We start from the raw sequence: 13982 nt of genomic DNA, 5'->3' as shown, positions 1-13982 counted from the left end.
AAGGATTGTGTGGAGCTTACTGGCCCTATATGGAAAGACTCGAGGGCAAGAAAACATCTTGCAATTTGAACTTCTTCAAAGCGCAACATCGCAAGGTCCGAACCTGGTGGCTTTATGGATGCACAGATGCAAAAGCTTACTAGTAGAATTCGACATCAAGCCCAATTTACTCCATGAAAATCCAGTCGCTGCTAAAACGAAAATTTGGCGCTTGGACTGGGTGAAAACTTGTTCTGAAAGATTGACGGCAAAGCTGATGTCGAATGCTCCTTTGGAAGTCCGCCCGTTTAACACGCCTCAAGGTTACATCAATTTGTTCCCGGAACCAAATGCACGAAGACGTTTTATGTTATTTCCTTTAAATCTGTTTAAAACGAAAGAGCGGCTACAAAAATGGAAATGCAACAAAAGCATAAATCTCAGATGTAGATTTTGTACCAAAGTACCAGAGACGCTGAAACATCTAGTGTTGTTTTGTAATAGCTTTCAGGACAACAGAACATTGCTTTTGGGGCCTTGGGGGGCCAATCACCCTTCGTTGTGTGCGGAAGAATGGTGGGATCATATGTTTAACGGTACGGACCTAAAACTGTATTGCCATTGACACAATTTCTAGCAATAATTGAACACCAGCTCAATATGGTTGTGGATGACTTGGAAATGTATAAAGGGCCATTGTCCATCTTGAAAGCTGATGAACTGGGGGAAAGTTAGATGGCGATGGCGATCCCGGATGAAGTATTTTGAGGAGTGTTGATGTATGTAAGAAATCTTTTAAAGGTTTGTAAAAACCGTATAAAAATAAAATTAAAAAAAAAAATGTCTCTGGGGGACATCCCCTTCACACACGCGATAAAGGAAGAGGGTGGTTTCAACAGTGGATTGGGGGCAATAGCAGCATTTATAGCGGCATGAGATCCATCTGTTAAAGAGACATTAGATGAAAGGTGTCTGTCCGAGGGTCCCCGACAGGACTCAGCAAAGCCTTCTCGTGTCCGATTCTTATCTTACTGGTTTCCTGATATTTAGGGTTCAAGCCTTTTCTGTAGATACAGTGTCGGTGGTAAAGGTTGTACCCAATTCAAACACAGTCTCTGAAGTTTTGGCTTGCCTGGCCTCTTATGAGGGTGAACTAGTAGAGGGCTCCCCACTCTGAGCAAAACATCCATCTGAATAGCTGCAGTCTGAAGTCACTGTCACACACTCAGATTGATTTCTGGCCCGGTTAAGAGCCGGAAAGGCCGTTCCACAGCTGCATAAGTAATACTCCCCCCACCTGTCACTTCATCTGGTCTGAAGGGCTTCTCCTTCATCCGCAAATAAATAACAGACTCCATCATCAGCAGAACATTGGCATTGCTCAGAAATCGACTAGCCATGCAAATCCAATCTTAGGACAAAGAGGATACCTACTGAATCTAAAAGCAGCACAAAAGGGAGCAGGCATATCACATTCCCAGCAAAGATGGCTGATCACCCAAGGGTACATAGGCAGAATGTCCCCACCAGGAATCTCCACTAGCTGCCTTCACGGGAGCCACGGAACACAATTAATTCTATAGAGCAAGATAGGAACCTAAGGAATGGGGCTGAAATACATACTCTCCAAGAAAAAGGGGAATTCATATTTTTGTATCTATGTAGGTTTCTTGTGGAGTGCTTAACAGTGCCTGAAGATTGTTTCAAGGTGTTATAGGGCCACAGGACAAAGTGATCAGAGGGGAAATAGAGAGGGCATACGGGAGAAAGATGGCGAGGTAAGGTTGGAACGGTTATCGGGTGTGACAGCTTGGGGGGTGTTCATACTGAGAAAAAGGCCAGGATATGGCGACCCTAGGCCTGCAGGTGCTGGGTGGTACAGTGAGCATTACAAAGCAAGCAAAAAGTGCAGATCCACAGCAACATTACTTTCATAGCTGTGTGATCTGGTGCAGAAGACTGAGAAAGATGGGTGTCAGGATTCAGGAGCCTGTGCAGCATTGCTACACCTGGTTGGTTGTGTATGTGATCAGTCGGTTTACATACCTATTAGTAGGGGTAGCGGTGAGAGCGAAATTCTTTGAGGATCAATGGTCCCGGAGAAGAGGTGCCGTCTGAGGGCATGATGTTTGTTAGAATAAGTATGTTTTTAGATTCACAAAGTTTAGCCAGAAAATCTTGAAATTCACCTTAAATGTTCTGGTAGCAAATGGATGCCCCTTAGTTAAGTCACTACTGGTTGCCATTTTTATTTTATCTCAAAGATAAGTTGTCTTGTGACGTTCTTCACCTACTGGAATCCCCGACTGGCCACCTAGTAGATCTCATTTCAATTATATGTCTGAACCATACATGCACCAAAAGGTGAATCCCAGTCAATGCTGTACAACACTGACAATCATATTTAATTAGACAAAAATCAGGCATGACAAGTTGCACAATTTCCCACAATGCTTGTCAACTGGTGGTTATAGATATATGAATTCTTGAGGATGGGAATATGAGATCCTTGCCCCTCCCCCTTACCAGCCATCACTGTCATCACAACCCGCCCACCCCCACGTATTATCTTGCGAAATTCCTGTTGAGTCAGTGCATGCAAATGAAATGTAGAGTGCCTGGGTCAGAACTTGACAGTAGATGTGACTATCAAAATCACTAAGCATCCAGAAATGTAATACTATGGAATGGCCCTGGGTGGGGCCCATTATGCAGCATCCACAATACATCGAGTAAACCAATGAATGCGTGTCCTGTACAGCCCTCTAAGAATCAGGATACCCTGAGGTTCTCCATCCCTCTTGCCACTATAAATAGAAACACTATACACCTCACAGGTACAGTTTGTGCACAAGGGGATTAATTAGGACAGCTTTGAGGAAGATGTGTGTTTCTCCATCCATTGTGAGGAAAACAAAGGTATGTTCCAGGGGGAGTTGTGCAAATGACATTGATCAGTGAAGTTCAACAGCAAGTGTAAACATGCTGCAGAATTGTCACAATGGCAGTACATGTCTGGAAAGTGCCAAACATTGAATAGGTTTTCAATCCAAATGTGCACGATAACTTTCGAAGAGAAGGAACATGTATGATACCTTTTTAGTATGAGATAGGAGTATTACCGGGGCTTTCAACCCATTTGCAACTCATTAGCAATGGATAACCGTGAAAAATAATTTACTTGAGTACATAAGCACACAGTAGATGGAGCACCTTACAGCAGACTGAAGGTGGATTGCCTAATGTGTGATCCCAAGGAGACCAGTACATGCTTGAAAGGAAAATCAACAGTGAAAAGGCAACTGCAGCAAGTTAGTATCCACACGACAAGATACTTTTTGGCAAGTAGCACTATAGTGAATACACAACGCAACTGTACACTTCTTTACAGAGCCCGTCTTCCACAATAGAACAGTAAGGCCACCTAAGCGTGACCTTGGGACTATACCGTGGATGCCGTTATTGAGTGCTGTATCTGGCAGAGCAGTAGTTGGCAGGGCTGCCTCCATATATCTAATACATGCCATCCACCCAGCCATCCTTGTACCACTTGGTGAACACAGTTGCTTTGTTTCACAAAAACCCCACCAAATTGATTCAATGTATTTATTATTTTTAAATGTAACAAGAATGCGATGAGAATGGACATTTCAAGTGTTTTAGCGAACATTGTGCAATATATTGTATTGTATTTTATATATTTAGTCATTTATATAGCGCCATTTCCTATTTGTATGGCCTCAAAGCGCTTTGTCGTAGGATCGCCCTCGGGGACCGAAGTCCAGGTATGGGAAAGTTCTAAGAGGAGGCTTAAGATACATGTGTGCATTTGGCCAAGATTAGGACTCAGGAGAGCTGGCTAGGCTCCAGTAAGCAGCCTTAGAGGTCAGGCACGTGGGTGGGTGCTGTGGGAGGTCACAACAGAATGCTAGTGCAGGAGACTCGATATATGTACCCCGCTTGACTGAATTTTGTCATAGTTTGCTGCTGTATTCTAATGACAGAGGTGTTGAGGCAAGTCTGGTGTTTCAGTGTGAAACGGTTATGTGACCAGCTAGACTGAATTTGTTATAGTCCTAGCTGCATTCTAGAGTGCATGGATGGATAGCTGGGCCTGCGGAAGATGTCCACAAAAGTGGTGCGTTTACACATACCTGAATCTCAGATGGAGCTTATCTTTGATGTCGTTGTGTCATCTGATCTTCTGTGGGGAAGAAAAAGCCAACTACCCACGTAGACTTTTCTAGGCTACTGTGGACAGAAAGACTACCAAGTACAATAGACTGATTGACATATAACATTTTCTAGATGGGATAGACAGGCTACCATAGAAACTAGGATAATGGGATTAACTGAGCGCAATAGACAGGTTACCTTTATAGTCTTACTACATATCTCCTGCATTCTACAAATGCTAGCCAAAGCAGTCTAATAAGCATGATATCAAGGATATCTGCATGCAACCATTGTGCGCTACAATGGCTAACTTGTGCAGTTATAAGTGCAATGGAGGGTTCCCAACGTATATCTTTGAGCAGCATGGGCGGGCTAAACATGGTAGGTGTAAGTGCTTTAAGTGTACCACATGTGTTAACCTGCATGTGGTTTCTTCTAGTTGCAGTGCTAGGCTACCTACATATCTAGGTACAATCCCCATAGCTGTCCTTGCAAGTATTGTAAGCTGGCTAATATCAAACTGCCAGGTCCAGTACCAAGACCTGAGGCAGTGGCAAGCTATATTGACAGATCTATAAACACAGAAGGGGTAATCTTAATAGATCCTCTAATACATATCCTACCCCCCAATATCCAACTAAGTGCATCGCTTTTCCTATCCCCTTACTCCATCTAAGTGCAACACATTTCCTACCCCAAAATCCATCTAAGTGCAACACATTTCCTACCACCAAACTTTATCTAAGTGCATCACATTCCTACCCCAAAATCCTTCTAATTGCAGCACACAGATCACTCCCAACACAATTAACTGACTGTGTTATAGACTGTAATGAAAGAACCACCCAGATTCAACTTTGGCAGAGTAGTGAAAACCAGTTACACAAATAGGCTAGATGCCCATGGGTATGAGATTTTAGGTAATAAGAGTAGTGGAGAAAATACACCTAGATTCAAGATACACAGCAGTGGGGAAAATGCACTCTGATTTAGAATAAACAGCTGTGGGAAAATGCACCCAGATTCAATATACACACCATTGGGGAAATGTACCCCTATTTAAGAATACACAGCAGTGGCAAAATGCACCTGATTCAGAATACACTGTAGTGGGGAAAAAGCACCTCAATTCAGAATACACTGCAGTAGGAAAGTTCACCCAAATCGAAGATACGCAGCAGTGGGGAAAATGCACCCAGGTCCATGATACACAGCAGTGGGGAAAATGCACCCAGATCCAAAGCACACAGCAATGGGAAAATGCACCTATATGTATGTTGGCTGTGTCAAGCGTCCCAGGCGAACTCAGGCAAACATGGAGTGGAGCTCCCCTTTGCTTTGTGGCCCTTATCCAATGGCTGCCTGGTCCGAGGCTGCCCTAGCTCTGCCTGTGAAGCGGTGCTCCTCAATGGGGGGGGCGGGAGTTGGGCTGGGACTGGCTTCCTGGTCAAGCCTGCCCTCGGGGACTCTGTGAAGGGGAGGCTGGTGCAGGGCGTGTGAGAGAGCTGTGGAGGGGTGGCATTGGGGGCCAGCTATGATAGAGGCAGAAAAAAAAGATAAAAGGGATCCCAAAAGTGCAAAAAGGAGAAGAAAATAAGTGTTTGGAGTGGGGATACAGCAAGATGGGGAGGGGGCATAGTAAGCGGAACGGGAGTCACTCACCTACTCAGGCCAGTACACAAGTGAAGCGTCCTGGTTCTGGCCACAAAAGGAGCATTTTGCCTGCACTGGGGAAGAGGACAGCCAATCTCGGGCAGGGGAGGAGGAAGGTGGGTGAAGGGACGCACTGCAAGACCGGTATGGCAGAGGCTAGAAATGAAAAAAAAGAGAAATAGCAGTCCAAAATAGTGAAAAAGGAGGATAAAACAGGTTTTTGGAGCGGGGATGCAGCGAGATGGAGAGGAGCACAGAAAGTGGGACGTGGTCACTCTCCTCATCATTCCAGGACAAAAGATGGTAAAGCATCAAAGTCCTGGCCACAAAAGGAGTATTTTGCCCGCAATGACAAAAAGGAAAGCCTTTATCAGGCAGGGGCAGAGGGAGGAGTATAAGCGAGTGGGCTCGGGAGGGGTCACACTGGTAGGCAGATACGGCTAAGAAAACAAAGAAAAAAGGAGCCCGAAGGGCAAAAAAGGAGAAGACAGGGTTTTGGAGTGGGGATGCAGCAAGATGGGGAGAGGGCACAGAAAGCAGCAAAGGGGCCACTCACCTCGTCAGGCCGGTCTCAAACAAAGTATTTTGCCCACGCTGATGAAAAGGACATTCTGTCTCAGGCATTGGAGGCGCGAAGAGGGCGGGTGAGAACTGGATCAATGGATCAAGTGTAATCAATTGTGACTAACCATTGCTCATGAGTCCCTCCTTGTAAAGTCAGTTTACCAGGATACAGTATACTGTACTTGAGAGTGACATTTTGCTGTATTTCTTTTTTTCTTGCAATAGAAATCACTACTATTTTGGTTCCAAATTCTCTCCAAATTCTCTCTGCGATCCAGTTTTTCAAAGCCAGTGTTTTCAATCAAGGAGGTTATAGGATCTGCTTTTTGTTAGGTGAGAACTATTTACTGCTGTTGAAGGTGTAACTACCTCCCAATAACTTGATAATGGCAATCTTGGACTGGGAGGTAAGGTTGCGTAACCCTGAACTTAGTATTCTTTGCAATCTGAGGCTGGTTGTACTGGATATATGATGCCATGCATTCTTTTTTTCTCAACAACGGCATAGCACATATTGCCATGGATGTGACTGTTATGTGCAAGTGAAAGGTGATGGGAGGTTGTTTCTCCTACATCCAGTTGATGCTATGTGAACTGTTGGGGGGAGGAGAGAGAATGTTTAATGACTGCTGAAAGCACTGTTTGGGGCTTTAACACTGACTCTATTATTTAGTAGTGCTCATTCAATTGCCATAAGATGTGTTGACAAGGAAATGTTTTCAATAGTAAAACGTCACAGTAGTTGTCCTGCCCTGGCCAAGTTCAGAGAGGTCTGAAGGTACAGCACAATCCTGGAGATCCTGGCTCGATTGTTTTTCACATCTCCATTGTGTTCAATAAAAATCACCATTTTCACATGGCCAATTGTCCTCGAGCAAATTCCCTTGAGAAGCTCCCCCAACCAAAATGTGTTGTTGCCACTCTAAACTCTAAACTCAGACTTGTTTATCAGTTTATGAAGACACTTCAAAGAACTCTGAGACTTAGGTTCAGTGGCTTAGGTGGAGTCCTGACCCGACTGAATCCCTAGACACTCTATGAATGCCACAGCGGAGGAATGATTTGGGTAATTTTCCATAATTATCCAAAGTATGTTGGTGACCTCTGCATACAAAATTAGCCCATGAAGAAGCAGCACCCCACAATGCTCTCCTTAAAAAGGTTGTGTCTATTACTTCTACAAAGATAAATATCAGTATTTTGACATGCTGAGAGATGCACCCCCAGACATGGACTTTCACCACATATTTTGGATTTTGTGCACTGCACAGGTGCACTCTCAAAACGCCATCCTGCTGACACATTCAAGAGAGATGGGTATTTCATCAGTGAAAGCAGGTCTGTGAGTCCTTTTCTATCCCAATCCACTATTTTCTATGTACTATTTGATTCTCCTTGTTCATGTCTAAGATCAAAAATGAGAGGCTAGAACATACCACTAACAAAACATCATTGTACTGAATATTAACATTAATAATCAATACACAAAAAGTAAAGTTCCGACATTTTTTAATGGTGGGAGTGACACAATATTTGCTGTTTGCCATTATTCAATACACCGTTTCTGAATAGTGCGCATCTTATACAGTAGATTTTTTTTCCCTTTCATGGAAAGTAACCTAAAGACAGAAAGACAATGGGGGTCATTAGGACCTTGGCGGTAAGGGGTTAACGGCGCCAGTAATGGCGCCTGAGCCGTCAGTCCCTTGCTGCCCCATTACGAGTCTGCTTGCGGGACCCGCAAAGGGTGCCTGGTAAAACCAGGCACCCTTAGCGGGTCCCGCTAGCAGACCAGGGAGCTAACAACGGGCCCGTTATTAACGGGCTCGTAGTTAGCTCCCTCCCCATTCCCATTGAGCCCTATGGTGGCTCGAATGGGGATGTACCGGGTCCGTGTTCCTTAAATGAGGAATTACCGGGTCCTCCAAAGTTGGAATGGCCCGGTAATTCCTCATTCAAGGAACCCGGACCAGGTGCCCGGTAAGGGGGTAACCATGCCGCAAATTGCGGCATGGTTACATCCAAGGTCGTAATGACCCCCAATGACCTATTAAACAGCACTGTACACATACCACCCCACATTTGAGAACACGGGAGATGGACATTTTGCTCCAGGATCAGGGAGGCGTGTTTGTGTACCAAAACACAGCGAAATCACACTTAAGTCACTGTCAGAGAGGGGGCCTCCACAGCCCCCGAACTGTGAGGGGGGCTGCAGCCACATGTCCAGAGGGTCCCCATCTCACCCCTCACCCTGACTAACATCTGGGTGAGGCTGGGATAGGGCCGACTGTGGATGGATGCATGGGAAGGATGCATTCTGCCTCTGGCCCTGTGCCCCATCTGCCAGTGTGACCCCCGCATCAGCCCTCACTCTGAGTAACATCAGGGTGAGCGCTGGGCTGGAGCCAACAGCGGATGGCTGCGTGGGAAGAAGATGCTCTGTCTCTGGCTTCCCTTCTGCATCAGACAGGAACTAGGTTACTCTCCCAGTTTCTTGTCTGTGTACAGTGCAGGAGCCAGACGCCTGGATTAACAGAGCAGACCAGTGCAACGAAGCTGCCATGGGAAACAGGTAAGAACACATTTTTTAATTATTGTGTATGTGTGTATTGTGCATGTGAGTGACACATGTCGGGTATGTATGTATGTATGTATATAGTGTATGTGCAAGTGACTAGTGGGTGAATGTGTATGTGATTATGTGTATCTGTCTAGTGTGTGTGTGTGTGTGTGTGTGTGTGTGTGTGTGTGTGTGTGTGTGTGTGTGTTTGTGTGTGAGTGTGTGTTCTGGGTGAGTGCCCATGTGGAGAATGCAGTGAATGTAAGAGGATTAGGAGAGAATGGTTATGAATGTGATTGTATGAATGTTCTTGGTGGGTGCCTGTCTGGAGAATGCAGTGTGAATGTTCTGGGTGTGTGAGAGTGAATATGAGAGCAGGTGTATTGGTGAGTGAATGGTGAGTGAATGGGTATGAATGGCATTGTGTGTGAATGTTCTTGGTAGGTGGCTCCCATGTGGAGAATGCAATGTGAATGTTCTGAGTGTGTGAGTGAGTGAATGTGAGAGAAGGTGTATGGATGTATGGTTTTGAATGTGATTACGTGTGCGTACGAGGCTCTGGGGGCAAGGAGCACTGGAGCATTGTTGACATGTTCTTAAGTGACATGGCATGTTTTGCTGGAATTTATAGGCAAAGCCAACTTGATGAGTTTTATTACGGGGCTAGACTGACATTTTGGTGCAGCCAATCTAACCGTTGCTTACTGCGGAATTACATTTTTTACTGCGCATCTATGATAAACCAATCATGGCAAGTGTGCTTAGGTGTCTAGACTTACATTAGAATTATATTGGCACCAGTTCGGTCATGTTTCCTTACTGTTACATGGTTTTTTTTAATGGCAAAGCCAACAGAAGTATATTCTTATGTGGGGTACTTGATATGATATGATATGATATGGTATTTATAATATACTTACATATATTTGCAGAGCCAGCTAGGACATGTTTTCTTATAGTATCATTACTGGCAATATGCGCAAATCAAACATGAGTATGTACTTATATGGGAATACTGGCATATACTTGTATAGCCAGCGTGGATATGTATGGGCACAGCCAGCTTGAACATGTTATACTGGCGTAAATTGTGGGGAAAAGCATGCAAATACATTTGAGAGAAAACCCAGAGGCAGGCTCCAGAAGCTGTTAGTAACTTGCATCTATTGGATTTTTTCCACGATTTACCCTACAAAACCAATTGCAAACTCTGTGGCTTTTTACCCAGTTTTTCGCAGAAAGTGTGCTCTGTAATGTATCATTTTGACCTATTAGTCAACACATTTTCTCAGGGGGAGAACCTCCCCGAACCTCATTTTGTTGGTTGTTTCGTCCTAGTCTGCAATACATGTAGTTGGATAGGAGCACATACACAAGGAAGCACTGTTGTGGAATAATACTTGAAAGTCTAAAGAAACCCTTTCCTTGGGATGAATGGCATATCAAAGGTGTCTGTCAAGTGCATATCCTATTTTCAATTAAATTATGTGTTTCTCTAATTTGTGGAACTGCAGGTGCACTTTATTACACCACAAATGTTGGCATTGGATACAATTGAAAGGTTGCTTGTAAAGGTACTAAAATCATCATAATGAAGATGGGTCACTTTGCTCTTTCGAATGGCGCAATGCTAGAGAGGTAAAGAAATTGGAACTCTGTTAATCCCCTGTGGCTGTCAGAGCACTGAAGTGTGAGCCAGACAAGAAAGTGACTGTGTCCCCGCACCCAACGCTTTCAGTGCGGTGCAGTAACGAGGTTCTAGAACAAGATATGTATGTAGAAGTGGATTAGAAAGGACATTTGCGGACTCCCTATCTCCAAGGTCGGTCTTGACCTCTACTGTTCTGACCTGACTGTGTAAATTCACCATGATGTGAGAGTGAGTTGGGCAGGTTTTTGGGTCCGAACTGTCCCCTAGAAGAAGCTGTGTTCCTTGGTCCTGATGAAGGCAGATGCTCTTTGAACATTTATTGACCTCTCAGCCGAAATTCGAGTTGGCCTTTACAAAGTGATCCATATCTTGAAACACACATTTGTCATTCATGAACTGGCACGTCCGAGGGGTGAATTCGTTCACCACAGGGTGGGGAATTTTTTGGTTCCCCTACTTGGCCTTGAGCCAGGACCAGGCTTGAACAGCCGTCATTTTCTTTGTTTTTCAATGTTGTTCAATGTTGGTTGTTTGTATTTGTATTCTGTCTACAAGTATGTAGAATTATCTGGGTATGGCTGAGGCATGGGTTATGTGTGTAGGGGTAGGGCTTTGCATTGTAGAGTTTGTATGAACAATATTTGCTTCTCCCATTATTTTGTCATTTGTTGAAACTTTTTAATGTACATTCAGAGTTTGTGCATTAAATGACTGTTTCTACATATTGCATGTAGCCTTCGCATTATTGAACTGGATGGTTATTCATGGGACTCGTTTCCTTGTTGGCAGAGTGGTAATCTCAGCATGTTATGGTTTTCTTAGAGATGCCATTTTCCAGGACTCTGTATCCTGGGCTCTCAAGGCCAGAGGGGAACGAGAATGAGTTGGTCACTTTAACGATAAACATTTGACACGAAATATGCACACCGAAGGTGTCCAAGAAGGACATTGGCAGTTTACATAGAAAAAGCTTTTACAACACAGGTACTAGACCCCGGTTAAATTCTATGAAGTAGGTATATAAGACAGTAACCGGCCAGAGAGCCAGTGCACCTAATGCAGACATCTAAAATATTTTGTTGTCAACGCTAAAAACTAGCTGTATATTGAAAAATCATTAATGATATATTAGTTGTCATTAGAGGCCATACCTCACATTGCACAGCATGTCATTTATTACCATGAACTTTACTGAAGCTCAACACCTAACAAAACATATTGAGGAGGACAACAAAAGCAGAGGTTTGGGGAATACTCAGCGATTCCCTGTCCTAGAGTTAGAAATCCCTCAATGTCAGACCCACGATAACTTGACAAAGACCAGCCAGAAACTCTGGTGACTAGAATTGATGAAAATCACCATCCTTCCAGTGGTTGCCTATATTTGGACGTAAGCAGAGTCCAACCCCAGGATCAGGCCCTGTGAACAAGTGAAGAAAAATAGAATAGCTCCTAGCAGACTTGTGGAAAGAAGTGTTGAGGGCACTTCAAATAAATCTGACTGTTAGTGACTGCTATCCTGTGGATTTCCCAGAAAGGTGACTCTTACTTTGAGACAGTTGAACACAGAAAATAACTTTTAGGTTTGCTTATTTAAACCCAATGAGAAGCCAATATGTTGCTTGTTTGTCATTTGGTTCCCTTTCAACTGAAGGAGACGCTACCCTGTCATTTGTTTGGGAGTAGACCATTAACCTTTGTTACTGTAAAATAAATACAGATGCAACTTTGGTCTCTGTCTCATTAATCCCTGCTCAGCTTTCTGACAGATCCAAATTAAGGTTAGTCAGGTCAGGCCAGGGTGCACAGCAAGGGACATAGGACTGAGTAAATGGGCCACCCCTGAAGCATACAAATTACATCTAGAGGTGACAAGCACCACAATGGAAGGTGAAACTATGTAAATTCAGGCACAGGAAGGTGAAGGGTACATTATGGACTTTCTTGAGATAAAACTGTAAAATATGGAACTTTATGCAATACTTGGAACTTTCCTCTTGAGATTTCTGGTAGCCTATTTGGAACCACTGTATTTAAGGCATATCCGGGAAACGCAACTCCCTTAGCAATGTGTCTTTTGGAGAAGAAGATCTGTTTCGGAGGCAGTGGCAGATGGTGTATACTGAGTGTGGTATTCTAGATGTTGTGATTGATGGCATGTGTGAGTGCAGGGGCCTGGTGGAATGCTCAGATGGAGCTTGGAGTCTTGGGGCACCTGAGTGTTCCAGCAACTGATGGTTGGGACTTAGAGCTGGGCAGGGAACCAGGTGGAGGCCAGTAGATCTTCTCTTCTACTTCTTACCTATACTATGTAACAAAGAGACAATAAAGCATGTTCCTGTTTCTACTTACCTTGGTCAGCCTGGTTCCTGCTCCTTGTACATCACTGGCCCAGGGTACATCTTGCAGGAGGTAAGATACATCGCTGGGCAATTGGTGAAAGTCACACCCATTATGCATGTCACACATTCTGTTATGCACAGTGCTCCAGTTCTGGAGCGCTCTGCATGACAGAAGGATTGACTATGACCTGTACAGACCATATACCATGCTGGAAGTAGCACTATGGGAGAACATGTAAATCACGTTTCCTCCCTGCTGCTTGGCGGCCCTTTTATCCAGGTGACCAGGTGTGAGGGACCAGGTACTGGACCATTCTCCAAGATGAGATAAGTTAAAAAAGGAATGGTTGCGTATGCGTTGTTCAGGTGTTTGTGTCATTCATGGAGGGAAGGAATGCAGTGCTTGGAGGAAACAATATGAAACAGGAAGAGGGTTGACAGACTAGCAACGGCACTGTGATTTTAAGTAACAACACCATTAATTGTAAACAAATGGCTGCAAGGCAATGTTTTTTTCAGAGCAACATTGGCATACTGGGCATAACCATGTTATCTTTGCTGTTCTTACTGTGGCACTAGTGCTGTACATTCGCACAGCCAGCATCAACATAACTTCTTTAGTGGCAATACTGGCATTATTGGGTACAGTCAACATGAGTGCTGTCACAGCAGATGTATCAACAAACAATTCAGATGCAAGGTATCAGTTCACTGTATTTAATACAACAGAAAATGTTGAAAATAGCGTTTCACTGAGCCCAAGGAGTGGGTGGCTGGAATGGCTATAAATTGTTCCAATTCTCATAGGGCCAAGGTTCTAAGTCCTCCCCTCTAATTTGAACAAATCTGCCTTATCAGAGGTAAACAGACAGTTTCTGGGATATTGAGTGCCCTGTCCTTTTTTTGTGGCAACTTGCAGAGTCTTTCTTGTCTTTTGTCAGCCTTGGCAGGATATTGCACTGGTCTACTTGGACTTCGTGGATACCTTGCACAACAACCCCTGATTCAGTTGATCATCTTGACGAGGAAAGGGTGTCAGATTCCTTTGCTGGTG

This window comes from Ambystoma mexicanum, chromosome 4q, assembly GCF_040938575.1.
Source record: "Ambystoma mexicanum isolate Mex_15411 chromosome 4q, UKY_AmexF1_1, whole genome shotgun sequence".
Classification (NCBI taxonomy): Eukaryota; Metazoa; Chordata; class Amphibia; order Caudata; family Ambystomatidae; genus Ambystoma; species Ambystoma mexicanum.
Note: the sequence above shows the minus strand (reverse complement) of the source record.